General features: G+C 38.4%; 1 protein-coding gene across 4 annotated transcripts in view; it reads left to right on the top strand.

Annotated features, from left to right (window-relative positions):
- Positions 1-18,072, top strand: part of Fgf12 (fibroblast growth factor 12) — a 589,814-nt gene that overhangs the window by 311,015 nt on the left and 260,727 nt on the right. The window lies entirely within an intron of this gene.

The following is an 18,072-nucleotide window of genomic DNA, read 5'->3' as shown; positions in this document are numbered from 1 at the left end:
ATTCATCCATTCATTCATGCGCCACCCATTGTTCTAACCATCCCTCCATCTACCTATAGAGTAGTCATACTACCTACGGAGAATATGAAAACAAATAAAGGTCTTTATACTCCTCATAACCACACAAGGCAGGTGATTATGAATTATAATAGATACCAGATGAACTTAATATTATTTGATGTGCTCTGCCTCCAACAAGCACGTGTTTGTTTTTTTTTCCTTTTAATACATCTCACTTTCCCAACTTTCCATGTTCTTACATTCATCCACTTCTACACAGAACCCCTTTCTTATTCTTCCAACCAGTTGATAGTTACCATCGGCCTCTTAGAAAGTTTACTGTCCACTTGCTGTTATCTGCATTTCAGCTTTTGAGATACTAAGTCAACACCATGGTATCTGCAGCTTGGTCCCAGGGAGTGTGTAAAGAAATTTTGATTTATCGGACATTTCTTTGTCACAATCTGAAACTGATTCTGCTTCCGCAGCCTCGGGTTCAAATAGTTCATCATATGTCGTTATTTACAGAAGGAAACTGAGTGCCTTCAGTGTCAAGGTGACAGCTCCCACGATAAGCTGGGAAGATACAAATCACCAGAGTCGTTGCTTTTCTCAAGTCCTTGATCCTTTGGGTGTGGCTGCGAGTCACTTGCAATCTGAGACATCCTCAGTCCTGGTAGCTGAAGTATAAAGATGGGTTGAAGAAGGAGCCTCTCCTGACATGACTTGACTACCTTAAGCCTGTTAGCAACTCCAACCCTGCTGTTCTCTTTGAGTTCCACACACTCAAGTGTGTAGGTTAGATTCAAGTGGGACTCCGAGTAAGCTACGATTTTGAGAGTAAGCCTTGGGAGGGAAAGACACTTTGCTTTATTTTCCCTTAACTTTTCGTGGCATTTGTCACCTTAGTCACCCCCCCTTGGTGGCTCATTTTCATAGTCTCTGATGGCTGCAAAGCTGCAGACTCCGGGAGTAAACAAAACTCATGTTGATCTGGATTCAGAAGCTGTTGAAGTCTTTCCTTCTTACACCCAGTTAATAATGCCTTTACGTCTGGTAAAGTGAAGCTCAAAGCTAAAGAAGAATTATCTCAGCATACTGACTATTCTTTTTAAAGGGCAATTTAAATCCCCCATTCCGTTGAAGTGATCCTTTGGGACCTTCCTCTTAGGGCTTATGTAGTCTGCAAGGAACTCCAAGACCCCCAAACCCAATGTGACTTGCATACTCAGTCCCTGGAGTAGTTGTTACACTGTGTTTAGGATAGTAATGTCATATTTATGGGTGATCCTACTCAGCCTTCTCAGATAACAAGACGGCAAAAGTATGAAGCTGGTCTGGTCATAACTCTGAATGGATGAGATAAACTCATATGTTTGTGGAAGTTTACATGACTTCATTTTTCCTCAGGAAGGAGGAATTGTGTATTGTTTCCTGAGGCCATTTCCTTAGTGTCGTATTAGAAAACAGGGGATTCTCTGGGTTTATTGTTTCCTTTGGTGATTATTTAATATGCTTCTTTTGTTCACACACTCAATGCTCATCTTCAGGATCCTAAATGGTCACTTCTTTTAGCTAAAGTGTCACATGATGGCCAAACAGAAAGACAGTAGGAGTTGCTAAGGCATTCCTAGTACAAGGACACCAAGAGTGAATTCATATTTGGAAATGCTTCAGTCTATTCCAACACTTACTTAGTTCTGAAGAACAGGGGTGTGGAAAAGCTTTTAGAGAAGATGATAGTTGTGCTATTAATGTTACTAAAAAAGCCAAATAATTAATCTGTTGATTTTATGTCAGCAAACATGATTCACATAGCATGACATGAGGCTATTTATAGAGAGATAGCACCTTCCACATTTCAATTCCGCAGAGGACTCTTTAGTAGATAGAGGGGAAATTGCTCAACACGAAAAGAGGTGATCTGTTTCCTGTTTTGTAACTACTTTGATTCTCATAGTCACCTAATAGTTGAGTTATTTTTCAAAAACCATTCGTGCTTCAAGCCACAGCCTTCGGGACTGCAAACTGAGCCATAAATGGGAACAGGTTGAAGGGGAATAACTTGCCATCGTAAGGGATTTCCGCCCCAAGACACACACTCCAGTGATCAGACTTTCTAGGAGAGTTCTGCTGAGGCAGTGAGTGTAAACTAGCTATGGAATGGGAAAGGCCTTGGTGGTGGTTCTGATTTCAGGGCAGACACAACGAGCATCTCTCAGTCTCTTTTCTTAGCTCGCTGGGTTCTAGAGCCTCATAAACATATCACAAATCTGAGAATACTCACACTATAAAATTCTGCTTTCAAAAGCATAGAAACACAAAATGAACGCAAGGAAACTGGCCAGGAAGCAAGACATCATAGGGCCGTAGAGCACACCCATGCTTCGAGTGAGCTGTCTCTCCATCACAATGTGCTGGTGCACTGTGGGATTGCACAGCAGGACCTTGATTTGAAGAGATGAGAAACACAAGGACTATAGACAGCATGCGGTTTATCTGTGATATTACACAACTGAAGGATGACAAAATTGGGACTGGAAGTGGATTCACCCCACCCCTTTGCTTGCTCTATTTGCAGGATGACATAGAAAAAAAAGTAGCAGGAGAGGTGGGTGTCTGCTGTCAACTGATGGAAATAGTTTTGTATTTTTCAACTGTTAGAGATTGGTAGTACTGGCGGGATTATCCATCTTATGTTACAATTAGAATGCTTAGTGTAGAAGGGGTGACTTTTATTAAATCTCTGAAACTATCATAAACCTATTGCCAGCTTGCATCTCAGAAGTAGAAGTGATAGTGAAATCCTGTAACTAGCCCAACTCCTGTTACCATCTTAGCCACTGTGGGGGGTGCAGTTCTTTGAAAATGAAATGTTGGAGACCCTAAAATCACATGCTGTCTGAAGCTATTGAACCATGAGAAAGCCTTTAGGGCATTTCTGTTCTCTCACTTTCTAACAGAGGCGTGTGATGGTCATTATCTGAGGCATTCCTTTGGTGGGAAGGAGCGTGAGCTAAACTTGCTTCAGTGCTTTCTTAAATGGAGGGTGTATGTAATTTACTGCATTCCGGCATTTAGTCCACCCATATACATGCATTACTATGCCCAACCTTCATTTTGTTTTCAGTCTCAAATACTTCACCTGTGACTCCATAGTCACGGAGAGCAGTCCCCACTGAGAAGAGAAAGGTACTGGGAGAATTGCTGACAGAGATTTGCTGTCAGAGTGGACAAAGTGCATGGGAGTCAGCTAGGGTCAGTCTCATTTTGCAAATGGCAGACTCTCTGTAGAGTACAGAGGAACTAGAGAGACCTAAAATCTGTGTGATTTAAGTCAAATCTGTGCATTTTGCTGTTGCTAATGCGTCTCTGTGTAATTTAGTCCCTTCCTTCAAGCTATTAAACAAAACCACCAATGAGGAAAATTCCGTCATCTAAAGTACATGGAAAGGTTTCCCTAATTAAAGCACTCTGCCGTCTCCACCATCTCCCTTTTTAAAAATGATGTAGTATGATTCCAGCTATAATAAAATAAATCAGGGAAGTGATTGTAATTTTACCAAGTTTTGTTGATTTTCTTTCTCATTTTTTTTTCTGAGTCTTGGTTTCTCTCATAAAATTATAAGCTGTTTATAATATTTCAGTGTTCTTCTAGCTCCCTCTGGCAGATGTTTAAAATAGTATGTAACAGCATACTCATTCAACATGTTACTATCAAACTTGCCAAAATGCCTAAAAATATCCTTTCATGCGAAAGAAGAAAGCGTCACAAAAAAACAGTCTTTAAGAAGAAATATGTACCCAAAGGTGGAAGAATGCTTATTTTGGGGGGTCTACAGAAGGGAAAGTATATGTTTACAAACTGAAGAACTTTTGGTCTGACATTTGAGGTTTTACATTTATAGCAAATACCTTTACTGCATTCTTTCTCTCACATGACTTATGTCTGAAATACAAAATTAGTCTAATCAGATGATATTTAATTTGATGCTTGTTTAAAAAAAAACATATCACTACCCAGTTACAGTGAGACAAATTTTTGTTTTAGCAAACATCTTACAGTTTAAAGCAATGTTTAGTGCTTTTCTAAATCCCACTTCTCTGTGGCCCAGAAGTCTCACCAGCAATTGATACCCCGAGTGTAAGGACATTGTAAAAGGGTAGCTTCTGTGATCTCTTGATTTCTTTCATCCCACAGAGATCTCATCAAGTCCTAACACAGGATTAAGCCTTTTAATGAAGTTGATATTCTCGAACAGAATTAGGAAAAACAATTTGCAGGAAATGAAGCAGTCTCTGTAGTTGAGAAAGCACTAGGAATATTTTTAGATCTTTAGAAACAAGGGTTTTGTCTCATAAATCTGGAGTTTAAGAAATACTCTCAGGCTTGATAGCACGGTGCTATATTGTTCTATTCCTGGTGATCGTGTCTTTGTTGCATTTATATCTCTGTGCCATGTGAATCTTAATCGATTGCTCTCCCCTGTTCCTCCAGGGCTTCATCTTAAGGGTTGCCTTTGCTATTGGTTTCTCCCTTTGGGGTTATTACAGACTTTCAGCCCCCCCCCCCCCCAGCACAGCCTTCTTAGACAGGAGACTATCCTTACTATACCACTTTTACCCTTAGCTAATGGCTTGCTCCTAGATCTATAGAACTTTTTTTTTTTCAAAAGAAATACCATGTTCACAGGGCTCAGCTTCCAAAGCCATCTCCCAAGAGCCTGTGGGAAGCCGGGTCTTTGTGGTCAAATGCCTTTAAAATAACTAGATATAATAAATTTTTGTTTCATTTTGTTGAGACGGGGTCTTACTATGTAGTTCTGGCTGTTCTCAAACTCACATAAAGCTTCCTGCCTCTGCCTTCCTAGTGCTGGAATTAAAGTCATGCGCCATTGTGCCTGACACTATAGTAAACACTCTAATAATAACTTGCATGACTTTGAGATAGTGTTATTCTAATCTTTTTAGCACTTCACTGAGCGATTCCTCCATTGTAGAAAACAGAACACTACATTGAATGTCCTAGAGAGATGGGTTCTAGCTACTGTAATCAGAAAATGACTAAGTCATCAGTCAGCCATATTGCTTTTTATGTGCTACCTCACCGGGTTAGGAAGCCCTGATTCTGAATAACTTAATTGTTTCGAAGTGGGAAAAATTACTGTGGGGAGAACCTCCGTAAGAGATCAAGAAGAATAGAGTGTGATTGTGTGTATTCTTTGCTCTGTGCCCTATGTGTGATCTAAAGTCCCCAAGGAAGATGGGTGAAGTGGAAAAGCTGATGGGGATCTTCTGGGCTGAGGAGGCATCCCAAGGCTGTCTTGCTATGGGCCAGGCTCCTGGCTGGGATTCCCTTTGCATGTCAGGAGCCTCTGAGACATCAGCTCATGCCCCAGGGGGCAGCAGAGGATCCTCAGGGAGACTGGAGCCCATTGGGCAGACCTTTCTTGAGTGTAAACATAAACACTTGCTTCAAAAGTGTTTCAGATGTTTTCCACAGTCATGTGGTTAATGCAGACTTCAGCAGAGACCTGCAGGATTATTTACTTAGTCTTTCTTCTCAGTTCTCATTGATGTCACCATTTAACGGACTGCAGAACCATTAAACAATGCGACCTGTGGAGTGAAACCTCCATATGAATTCTGGACAAGTTATTTTAAAGGCCTTTAAGTACACTTGCTTATTAATCCCTTTGAGTCTCATTTTACCAAATGTAAAATGGAGACATTCTCTCTACTATTTAGTCATGTCATACCTGTTTCCAGGAGTTCTAAAAGATGAGACAAATAGAAAGAGGCAGAAGACCAAGACCATTCAAGGCAGAGGAGAGCAACTGCCTTAGTTCCTTGGGAGAACTGAAGAGGATGAGAACAGTGAGATTCCATGAGACGAGAGAGTCTGCAAGGCCCGGGCTCTACAGGGCCCTGAAAACCCAGCAAAGACTGTGATTTGCACTTTAGTGGGGCACTCTGGTCTTGGAGAAGAGAATGGACACAAGGGATCTTGAATGGAACCCAGTGAATAGGCAGGCAGCGAGGACTTGAGCCTAGGCCAGCAGTTATCAGAAAGTGCTAGTAGAGGACTTTTGGGGGTGTCTTGAAAAACTTCCCTGTTCACAAAGGCAAATATTTGCACACACACCCGGCTGCATATTTTGATTTTGAGTCCTGAATGTTTTCATGGTTTTCTCTAGGGACTACTTGATAAGTATCCAATCATATGAGGCTCTACTGCTACAACCATGTGTTGCAGTAAGGCCAGCTTATCTTGATATGCTTTCAACTGCCACACTGTACAGCAAGAAACTGAGCTCAACAGAGGTTTGAGAATTAAGCTACCTCTGTTAGTGTGATTTCCAATGTGCTTACAAGTTACACTTTTCACTAACAAGTTAAAATATATAGTTATATTAAGTGAGTTTAACCTAACCTCATTGGTCTATATATGGTCAAACAACATTGAAAAGGTGCTCTTTGTAATGGATACTTATTTGTCTGTTACTTGTCATTAACCAGTGGGTTTATATGTATTTATATGTCCCTTAGACTCCTAACTTCTAGCCATAGGTACATTAATAGTACATTAATGCCTCTTAGTTAGAGTTCAAGTATGTATAGTTCTTTGGTTTTTGGAAAGTATTTATTTCTTCTATTTTAAATGGATGTGGGTGGCCTGTGTGTGTGTGTGTGTGTGTGTGTGTGTGTGTGTGTGTGTGTGTGTGTGTGAAGTGTACCATATGTGTGCTAGAACCCATGAAGGTCAGGAGAGGACTTGGATCCTTTGAAATTGGAATATGTGGGTGGTTGTAAGCCACTACAGGACCAAGCTCTGGCCTTTTGTAAGAGCAGAAACTGCTCTCTTAACCACCGAGTCTTCTCTCCAGCCTGCTTAGGGAAGAATGAGTTCCCATTTCCCACATTGCAAGACCCTGCAAGTAAGTGCCTCCAACTTTGTAGTACTAGTTAGAGTCTAGGTTTGGATTTAGATTTGTTTTTCATCATCTAGAGCTAATTCTGCTCTCTAAGTGCTGGAAATCAACCTTGATTTTCTTCCTTGAAAGCAAGAAGCAAAGCTAAAGATCTGTTTGCCTGGGAAGGCATCAACTCTAGTTCTTTTCTCCACAGGAGAAAAACCACTCGTGACTGGAGCTATAAACCATGAGTCTTCTCCTTGCTTATTAGGAAGGACAGAAGCTATTTTGCTAGGGCACTGTTTTGTGCCCACCTTGTATTAATTACCTGTGATTTCCTAGCAGAGATAACTTTGTCTAAAATATCAGTCTTTATTTGTTCTGATTTCAACTGGGGCCCATTCTGTCTCATTGAGGGTTTGAAATGAAATTAAGTGCTATAGTGTCTGCTGTGTTTTATAAGCTAAGGTCAAATGAGATTGAAATGAAGCACAGAAAAGATTCACTAGAGAAATCTTAGGATCTCATATAAGTTGTTATAAAGAGGGAAAAATAGATGAAACTAGCCAGAAAAGTTTTTTGTTTTTTGTTTTTGTTTTTTTTTTTACTTTATCGTGTTTGTCACTTCAGTATTGTATTTTAATTCAGGGAATCTAAATGGTGAACCAGATAATCTTACAGTGGCCCGTATCAGAATCTATTTACCAAATAGATGATCGAGAAATAAAATTTAAGGACTCAAACTCAGGTCCATGTACAAATTGCCTGGTGAGAACACAAGTTGATTCCATTTGAGGGAAAATATCCCTAGTTGTTCCACACACATAGTATTCATTCAGTGATGCCATATCCTTAAAAAGAGCACAAAAAGTCACCCCAGGGAGATGGGAGAAAGTTTTCTATGCCCAAATAACAATAAAAACTGTTAAGAGGTAAAGAGAGCCTCTACTTCTAAGGAAACTCAAATCTCCTTTGGACAGAAATAGAACGGTTGTCATGTTTTGTTGTTCAAGAGGACCGAGCTGGGTCATTGCCATCAAAGTGCAGTGGTGAAGAAGCAGAAAATGGTATGAGAGTGATCATTCTGAATCCTCAAATTCTAGGAAAGGGAACTGTGTTGATAGCCCTGTTTTCACAGGACATTTCTCGGAGAGGTTCTTCTACTCTAGAGTACTTTAGAGTAGAAGGAAATTCCAATTGTTCACCTCCTGGCCTCCCCGTTCTTTCTTATAAGGTCCTGGGGTATTATATTCTGTAGCTTTTTCTCAGATAAGGAGGTGTCAAGCATGTGTGTCCACATCTGCTTCCACATCCTACAGTGTGCTGCTGGCTTCTCTTGAGCCGTTGGGTATATCCTGTGAGGTCTGCAGAGCAGCAAATGTTCCGTTATTGGATTCCATGCAGGTATCTGAAATTCTGATAGAAAACTCTCTTTTGAAAATGGCAATTTAGTTAGAACTTTTGCCCGAGGCGATGATATATCCATCATATTCTTGAGGATGCCTAAGACTTGGGATGTCTACTTATCCTGGTATAGGATTTAAAAATTTTGTGCCTTTAAATTGTAAAACACTGGAAATTATTGCAGTTAACACAGTCATCTCATTGGAGAGGCATGAGTAAATTAACAAATGCAAATGAGAAATGGTAAAGAAAGAATTTAAACTCACCCAAATTCTATCCCTCCTTGCAATACCACAGATATCTCTGGCACCATTGCTTAATGCTGGGAGTGAAATATATATACTTGTTAGTGAGAACTGTTCTTGAAGAGTGATAATCAAGTTACTAGCCAGACACTTGCTGAGTTTCCTTATGCCATGTAGTATAGTAATATACAACTAACCAGAAAGTCTTTTTAACAAGGAAATATATGATTAAGATTCATTAACTTTTGCTGGATGTGGATTTCTGTATGCTAAGTCTACTTTCATCATGTTCTTTTAGAAAGTTTCTTCTTGAATAACTATATTTTAAAAGTAATTATTTAATAGAATCTGTCCTTTAAAAATACATGCCTAGCTGATCATACAGCTTTATCAATGTGCATTATCAAGTCGTTCTCCATCTTTGCCATAAACTTCTTTAGCCAATGGCATCTTCTTTACTATCGTAAAACAATTTTTTCATCCATCTGTTTCAGTCCTTCAGTTTATAGCTGTTTGTTACCTGTGTGGGGGTACAGTTAAGCTCTATATCCATCTTTTATTTATCCAGACACCTCTCTCTTGCTTTTATCCACCCTGCTGCAGCACTGCCATTATTCCAAGCTCAGCTTAACTCCCATCTCTCTGCCAGATCTTTTGAGTTCCTCCCAGGTGGAATGAATCACTTCCTGCCAAGGCTTTGTACCTATCTTATTTGGAGATCTTTCTGCCTTATGTTGTAATTATGGTATAAGCAATACCTCGGCCACTGGAGTGTGGGTTCCTGGCTGGTAAGAATTCTATCACATCAAACTTTCTTAGAAGGTGGTCAGAAATACCTTTCCAAACAAAAGTAACTCTATTAATGACTCACCTGCTCATAGAATCAGTACTAGTTAAATTTTAAGGATTTTTTTCCATAAACAGGAAAATTGTGGACAAGAAAGAAAATAACCACTTGAGCCTAATGTTAATTTTTCTCCATTTAATATTAAAATAGCAAAATATCATTGATGTAGCTAATAAATAATACTTGGAGCCTCATGTCTACCCTTCTGCTTCAACTCAACCTTTGTGACTACTCACCTCATTTATACTTCACAAGTTTCTGTCACACACTTCCTTTTTATCAAGAGTAACTACTTCAGGAGAAGGCAGTGTCTATGGGGATACAGAAGGACCATCTTTACCCTGTCTATGTGTTTGACCCAGGAACTGAGGGACTACTAAAGGAGCCAGTTTAGAAGATGGCCCATCTTAATTTTGTCTGTCTTTGTGTTCTTAATGTTGGGTTAATGAGGAATAGCTTTTGTTATTGATTTCAAATTTAGACATGTCTGGTCCATAAATTTACATTTGAGACTAGCAAGTCATTTTGGTGTTAAATACTCCCGAGGAAAAATATTCACTCTGTTACTGGGTGAAACTGTAAGTGGTGGGGGAATAAAATATTGATTAGTTCCAATTAAATAGCAGTCTGTCAATGGCTTCCTTCCTATCTGGTCTCTTCTTTTGAAAGCTGTTGATATGTCACAATGTTCTGTATTTATTTCATTGCTTGTGAAGATGTGAATGAAGGGTTTTGATTCTGTTTTAAGTCCCAGCAGTGAGAATGAGCCCTGTGGACCTTGTCCTTTGCCTTCTGTAGTTCTGAATTCTGGGTTAGAATGAAGGGGATTCTGGGATTCAGCTTTATCATCCTTCATGTATATTTCTGCTGTTAATGCCTTTTTAGTTTACTTTTCTGTTGCTGTGATAAAATTCTCACCCAAACCAATTTTAGTAGGGGAGGGTTTACTTCAGCTAACATTCTGTAGCTCATCTCCACTACAAGAACCTGGAGGTAGGAACTGAAGCAGAAAGTAGGAAGGGATTCATGCTTGCTCACTGGTCTCTAGTTTCTGCTCAGTTAGCTTTATTATAAAACTCCCTATCCACTGCCTAGGGATGGTACCACTCACAGTGGGTTGGATCTTCCTAGAGCAATTAATAATCAGTAAAATACCTCAAATATATCACCACAGAATAACGTGATCAAGGGAATCCCCCATTTGAAACTCTATGAGATAACTCTGAGCTGTGTCTAGCTGAAGCTAACTAGGAAAATTCTCATAGAGGATTCTAAGATACCTTTATACTAGCTCTAAGAAAAAAGTTTAACAATAGATTTGACCTAAAGTTTTGTGGGAGGTCCTATGCATATTAAGTGGAATAGCAAAATTTAGCAAATATATTGTTTTCTTACCTACATTTTCTTCTTAGCCACATTAATATAATTTATCATGTAGTGAGTACGTTTTGAAGAGGTTCTTTTGTGATTCACACACTCAGTGCTCACCTTGAGGATCCTAAGTGGACAGATGGACTTGCTTGGATCTCAAAACTGCAATGTTAAAAAAGGAGCAGTTTTTGATTTTCTGGAAAATACATTGATTTATTTACTAGTGGAAGCTCAATGTGATCTTAAGAGTAAAGCAGGCATGAATGGAACCATTAATACAATGAAGTAAAAGAATTTCTGAATAATGTTACATTTCTTAAAAGAAAATGCTTATTTATATTTTGTGTGTCTGTTGGCGGGGAGGAGCTCAGGTACCCAGTGTACCCAGGTCAGAGTCAAAACTCTTATGAGTCAGGCACTCTTGCCTTCTATTATGTGGGTTCTGGAGATTGGCTCTGGTAATGAAGCAGAGTATTAAATACCCTGCATGCTAAACTACTCTCACCCACTCAAGGAATATCATATTTAAGACAAATTTAAATTAGACATTGGAAATATGGCAAGGTACAAGATCCCATACAGAATGGAAGAGCAGTGGAGATAAAACTCATTCCTTTATCAAGGCTCAAGATTTTTCAGGCCTCAGGATCTCCTCTTAGGCACATTTCCCACCACAGGCTAAGGGAAGAAAGAACATTTAATTACTCTATATCAAGCCTGGCATCCTCTGAGTTTCATCACACTGTCTAGCTTTTTAGACAGTTGGCAAAAAATTAATTGTGCCTCTCTATGAGAGGATTTAGAAATGAAGGTTTTAATTAAAATAAGGCTTGCAGTGATATTTGGTTTCTGAGTTTATGTACACTACCCTCTTTCAGCTGTTCCTGGAAGCATTACTGGGTACTGGTATTTGAACTTTTTCTTCCTCTTTTGAGACACTGACCATGATGCTACATTTCTAAAACACAAGTTTAGCCTACCTTCTGAACTTGAAGTCTAGCGCAAGTCTACATTAACCATTCCTTGAGAAGGGCTCTTCTTGTTTTGGAACAGACTTTCATGATATTATGACATAGAGGCTGCTTCACAGTATACGTCAAATATAAGGAATGTTTAGGAAAATAACTCATATGATTCCCTTGTAGATACTAGAGTGAATGGAGAACTTGGTTCGTATTATTGGGTGGTTGACTGGGTGACTGTCTGATGAGATCATGGAACCCGTCAATGGAACATGGCTATTATTTTATTTTGTAATAAAACACAACCCATAGCATATTACTTGACACATAGACATCATGGAAAATGTATTTGGTGAATAAAAAAAATCTTGAAAAGGACACAGAACTAATAAAACTAGACAATTCTAAGTAACCCCAGAGGAGAAGATTCTCAACAATGCTCTGCAGCATCTTCAACCTTGCTGCTATTCTTTGAGAAATTTGAGCTAAACTTTTCTAATCAAGTCTTTCCCACACATAGATGCAATTCAAAGCAAGACTGTCTGCCATTAATGTGACTGTAATCTTAGGGATATAGCTGACTTTAAAGGATATCTGATTGCCTCCAAATTTGCACCTCTGTGATTCAAATTTGCACCTCATTTCACTCACTTAAGCTCTCAGTTACTTGACAAATATCTACTGTTTATAATCTACTAGGTACTGAAGAATTAATCAATGGAGAAACATGAGGTGTGTGTGTGTATGTGTGTGAGTGTGTGTGTGTGTGTGTGTGTGTATTTGTGTGTATTATTTCTTAAGGAACCTGTGAGTTATAACACCACTGTTATTATCTGTGACACAACATTCTATTTGGATAGTTCGGAGTCAGGAATCTTATTTTGGCCGATGGGCAACTAACTATAGCATATGTTTGCATATGTTTTCAACTCTGTTGATCCTTAACTACTACTATCAATGCAAACTGGATTTCTTGGGAACTTCTTGGTGTAAGGGGGAAAATAGAAAAATGTGCTGTTTCTTTTTATTTTATGTATAATAGTTCTGGCTTTATACTCAAAAAAATTCTTTAATATTTTTACAATTAAAATGTAATTATACCACAATTTATCCCTTCCACTGCCTCCCTCCAACCCTTCCCATGCATGTACCCTCTTCCTCTCTATCAGTGTTGATGTTATTATCCCAATTTCTTTAATTATTACACACACACACACACATAAATACAAATACACCCATATATATTCATCTCAGTCTATATTGCTAGTATGTATCTTTAAGGGCTGGGAAGCAACAAGTCTGAAGTCTCATGAACATGGTTGCGTAAACAAAACCTGAACAGAGACAACACTAATAGACATGCTAACATGGAAGGTGAGAGTCTCATTTGACCTCAACCCTAGACAAATAACTACAGACAACCATGGAATGTTCATGGTGGAAGAAATAGTTTTCCTCATAGGAAAGCACCCCTGCCCCCCACACCAATTGGTTGTCCAAAATTTAATGTGTGTATAAGACATTCAACATTGGCACCATTCAACATTACCCTCAAGAATATCCCAAGACTATTTAAGACTCACTGAAACCCAATCTGGATTTTAAAATGGTTCATGGACAACATTGAATGTCAAGGATTTAGTATCTTAAAACAAAAATCATGATGTACCCCAGAACTCTCTATCCTTATTTTGTATTTTATGACCTTCAATCTAACTCTTATTTTCTATACTGTGGCTCTGTCCCTGTATAGAGGGAGTTTAAAGACAGACAGACAGAAACACACACACACACACACACACACACACACACACACACACACAGAGAGAGAGAGAGAGAGAGAGAGAGAGAGAGAGAGAGACAGAGAGACAGAGAGACAGAGAGACAGAGAGACAGAGAGACAGAGAGACAGAGAGACAGAGAGACAGAGAGAGAGGGAGAAGATAGTTGCATATTTTATCCTTGTTTTTCTAGCCTGAGAATTAAGATACCTATCTTAAATTTGGGCATAAATTATTTGAGGTTGAAGTGTACATAGTAGTTGTATTGACCTTGATTAACTACCATTATGCAAAGTTCCCAGCTTAACAAAATCATTATGAAGGGTACACTTTGGCACCAAACATGGTAATCCGTGGTTGGTCTGAAAACTCCAAAATATCTTCAGTTGGGATCAGCATTTAGAATTTGTGTGATGCCTTCAGGAGATCACTCTATTCCTCTTTACAGTAATGTTTGGTTAGCTGTCTTTGCAACTGCTGTTTATAATGTGGTTTGAGAAGAGAACTTTATAATTTCACAGTAGGGATTTTATTATTTTTTAATGTTAGCCAAACTCTTTGGATTTTCATAAGAGGTTTTTGCAGGCATTCTAAATTAGGTCTCCAGTTGGTCTAGACCTCATCTGAATTGATTCCGGCACTTTCACAGGTAGAATTCACAGCGTGGGAGCTATGTGCTTGAAGGCCTTGCTGTGTTTAGTTTTTTTTTTTTTAAAGAGTTCTCAGCATAGCATTGTTCACAATTGTACTTTTCAGTTGGCAAATTAAAGTAATGCAAAGACAACATTCTGCTAATTCCCAAATGGCAGCTTTGTCTTCCTTGGGGTCCTGAAAGCCCCTATTCACAACTCTGACCTACTTCCCCAGGGAGTTTCTCAGCTTCTCTAAGTAATTTTGAGAATCATTTACTAGATCTCTTGTGCCTCTTTATTTAAGTTTCTTATTTCTCAGAGATTTTTTGAGCTCCTTGACAGTGGTCCATAAAATCTGAGTTGTTTTTGTGAATATTAATATTTGTCAAATATATTTCCTGATTTTATGTGTACCTTTTCCTCTTTTATCTGCTATTGTTTCTCTTGACATTAGCTCACTTGTTTCCTGTCTACTTCTGATTCATGTCAATGTCTGAGCTTCTCATACACATTTGACTATTCCCCATAATACTTTATACAGTTTGCCTCAGAAATCATAATCTTCCTCCAGGTCCCAGTCACCTTAGTGTTTTCAGTTATCTGTTTTAATAAATGACACTAGCAAACTTGTTGTTTTCAGTCACGGAACCCTTTTGTCTGACAAGTTGGGAATCATGCTTTTCCTGATCCTTCTGTCTTCCCTAACCACACTCATATTCATGGGTCTTTCTCTTTAGCCTCTTACTCTTTCATTCATTCACCAGGTACTAAGGACTTTCTAGTACCTTTCTAGAAACTACAGGAGATGATGAGGTGATTCAAGTACACTTGATATACCATGGTTGACAACCTTTCATCATATTATAAACATGTTGTTATACTTTTTGAGAATTACATACAAGAGTTTTGTGTTTACAGAATTTCTACCCAATGCCTTTTATTACTCAAATTTTTCCTTTTCCTGGCTTCCCTTTAAATTCATGCCCTCCTCCTAATTGAGATTATATATATCTAATCTATCTATCTATCTATCTATCTATCTATCTATCTATCTATCTATCTATCTATCTATCTAATCTATCCTATCTATCTATCTATCTATCTATCTATCTATCTATCTATCTATCTATCTATCTATCTAATCTATCTTATCTATCTACCTATCTATCATCTATCTACATACCTATCTGTCTATAAATTCACACAAACACCTACATATATAGATGCATGCACACAACCTTCTGGGGCCCCTTTGTGTTACTTCTATGTATATATGTTTAGGGATGACCACTTTGGGTTTGGATAACCTATAAGGGAGCTTATTTCTTGAGAAGATTGACTTTCCTTTTCTTAGTAGCCTGTAGTCCTTGACTTATGTTAGATGGCCTCTATCTAGGGTGGAAGGTCAACTCATGTCAAATCTCACTGTACTGGTCCCTAGTAGGAAATCCTTGCTCTCTGACTCTTACAGTGGTTCTGCCCACCCTTCTGTGATGTTCCCTGAGGCTTAGGTATCACTTTACAACATAACCATCTTGTAGATGTATCAACTAGGGAGGGGCACTTCTATGGTCATTTGCTCTCTGCAGTTTGACCATTTGTGGATTTTAATTTAAATTTAATTTTTATGATAGTTTTCCCCTTTGCTGCAAAAAGATTTTTTTTTGATGAGGGATGAGAGCTAAACTTACCTGTGAATATGTAGATATGTATTTAATGTACTGGTTGGGTAAAGTGGCAGTGGTAATGGCAGGTTGTGTTCTAGGGTTAACAAGCCCCCAGGCAGGGATAACTTGATTGCTTTACAGTTCTAGGCATTAATTCTCTCCTATTAAGAAACCCAAAATGCTGAAACTACTAGAAGAAACCATATGCAGTACCTTACAAAACATAGGTGTAGGGAAGGGGTTCCTGAGTAGGACTCTAGTTCCTGAAGATTTCAGGTCAGTAGTTGACACATGGGACCTCATAAAACTAAAGAGCTTCTATACAACACAGGAAGTAGAGTGGGAGAATCTTTGCCAGACAAAAAAAGGATACAGGATTAATATGTAGAATAGACTAAGAATTTGAAAAGAAAGAATACAAAATAAATGAAAATGGGCTGTGAATCTGAACAGAGAGTTCTCAAAGGAAAAGATTAAGATGACTAGGAAATATCTTTAAAAGTGCTCAATAGCTTTAGCAATTAGGGAAATGCCAACTCAAACTTCTTTAAGTTTTCATCATATCCAAGTCAGCATAGCTAAGATCAAGAATACAGATGACAGCAAATGCTCGAGAATATGAGGGAGAATGGAACCTTTATTCACCATTTGTGGGACTGCAAACTGGTGCAGCCTCTATGGAAATCAATGTGGAGAATTTTCAAAATCTAAAATTCAGTGCTATCTTGTGACCCACTTATCTTGAATTCTCATTTGCCTTGTCATAGTTTAAGGGCTTGTTATGACTTAGAGAATTTCGAAATCCCCTATTTGGTCTGGCTTCTCTCTTAATTATCTGATCATTATTTTAAATAAAAACTTATTCAATATCACATTACTCTCCTATAAATATGGTGGCAAAGAAGCCTGGCTCCCTACCATGGCTTTAGATTCCTTGAGCTTTTGTCTCACCCAATCTCTTTGCCTTTTCTCTTGTGTATTTAACCACAGCTCCTACACTGCTGGTGTGACATTTGGGCCAGGCCAGGGATGGTAAGAATTTTAATACAGCAGCAAATATGGATGGTAGATACATGAGCAACTAAACAAGCCATAAAGAAACCCTGTGGCTGCATACCCTAGCATCCCTCCAAACTCAGAAATACATGACATAACATATAAAAGGGCTTTTCCTCAGCTCCCCCTTTCGATATTTCCCACTGATTTTCAGTCAAAGCAGCTGCTTCCGATGTGGTCTAATTTAGGAAAATTGAACTGGTAGATTGGAGCGCTTTTCATAAACGCATACGGCAGAAGCTCTGAGTCAGCCTTCGACAAGTTCTTCCTTGAGATACCTGGATTATTGCAAGGCCTTTCTTCATTTAGAGTTAAGTTTCTAAATTTCAAAAGGAGAAGTTCAGAACATGATATTTAAATAAAAGAAATTCTTTTGACAGCCCAGTTACTGTCGGTGATGGGCTTAATCAGAAATAATATTATCTTACAATTAGTTCCTGAGATGAATCTTGAGCTATCATCTAGTCTAATTGTTCCTTGCAGCTGAAACCTCTGGTTTAGAAACTTTCATAGAAATCATGTATTCAGAAAAAGGGAGATTTTACTGAATAATTCAGTATGTATGTGTGTGTGTGTAATAATGTTATAAAAGTGATTTTAAATAGAATTAATGTGGAAACAAAGTTTTGTTGCTTTTGATTTGACATTGCAATACTAAAGACTGGAAATGTCTCCATTCCTTTCAAAATCCAGAATAGAAAAAAAGGGATGGTCATTTTGGAGAGATACCACTATGATATGTGCACTTAAGTAGTCTGGAGCATTCTCTGGAAGGGTTGTTCGGTCCTGCTTCTCTCAGGTCTTAGGGGACTATTATGAATGCATGTACTTCTCAGGTCTTTTCACATGCATTAGCTGTCCAAATAGCTTTCAAATGCAAGATGCACTCAAACATTACTATCAAGAAATTAGTGATAACAGTTGGCACTGGTTTGCAAGTGCTAAGGCAGACATGGAGATTTTGGCTCATTTTGATTTTATTCTTTTCCATGTGTTTTGTGTTTTTTTTTAAAAGAGCCTTTTATTTTCCAAAACATTCAAAATATTAAATAGTTTTGTCACATTCTTCAGTACGACATCATATGGCAATTTGTTTTTTTTTTTTTATGATGTTCTTTATGTGCTCTATTTTCAGGGGGGTTTTGAGAATTTTTTATTTTAATTAAAGCATAATTTTACATCATTTCCCCCTT

Source organism: Mus caroli, unplaced genomic scaffold (assembly GCF_978045245.1).
Source record: "Mus caroli unplaced genomic scaffold, Mus_caroli_1 scaffold_17, whole genome shotgun sequence".
Lineage (NCBI taxonomy): Eukaryota > Metazoa > Chordata > Mammalia > Rodentia > Muridae > Mus > Mus caroli.
The sequence above is the reverse complement of the archived record's forward strand: the minus strand, read 5'-3'. Positions and strand labels throughout refer to the sequence as shown.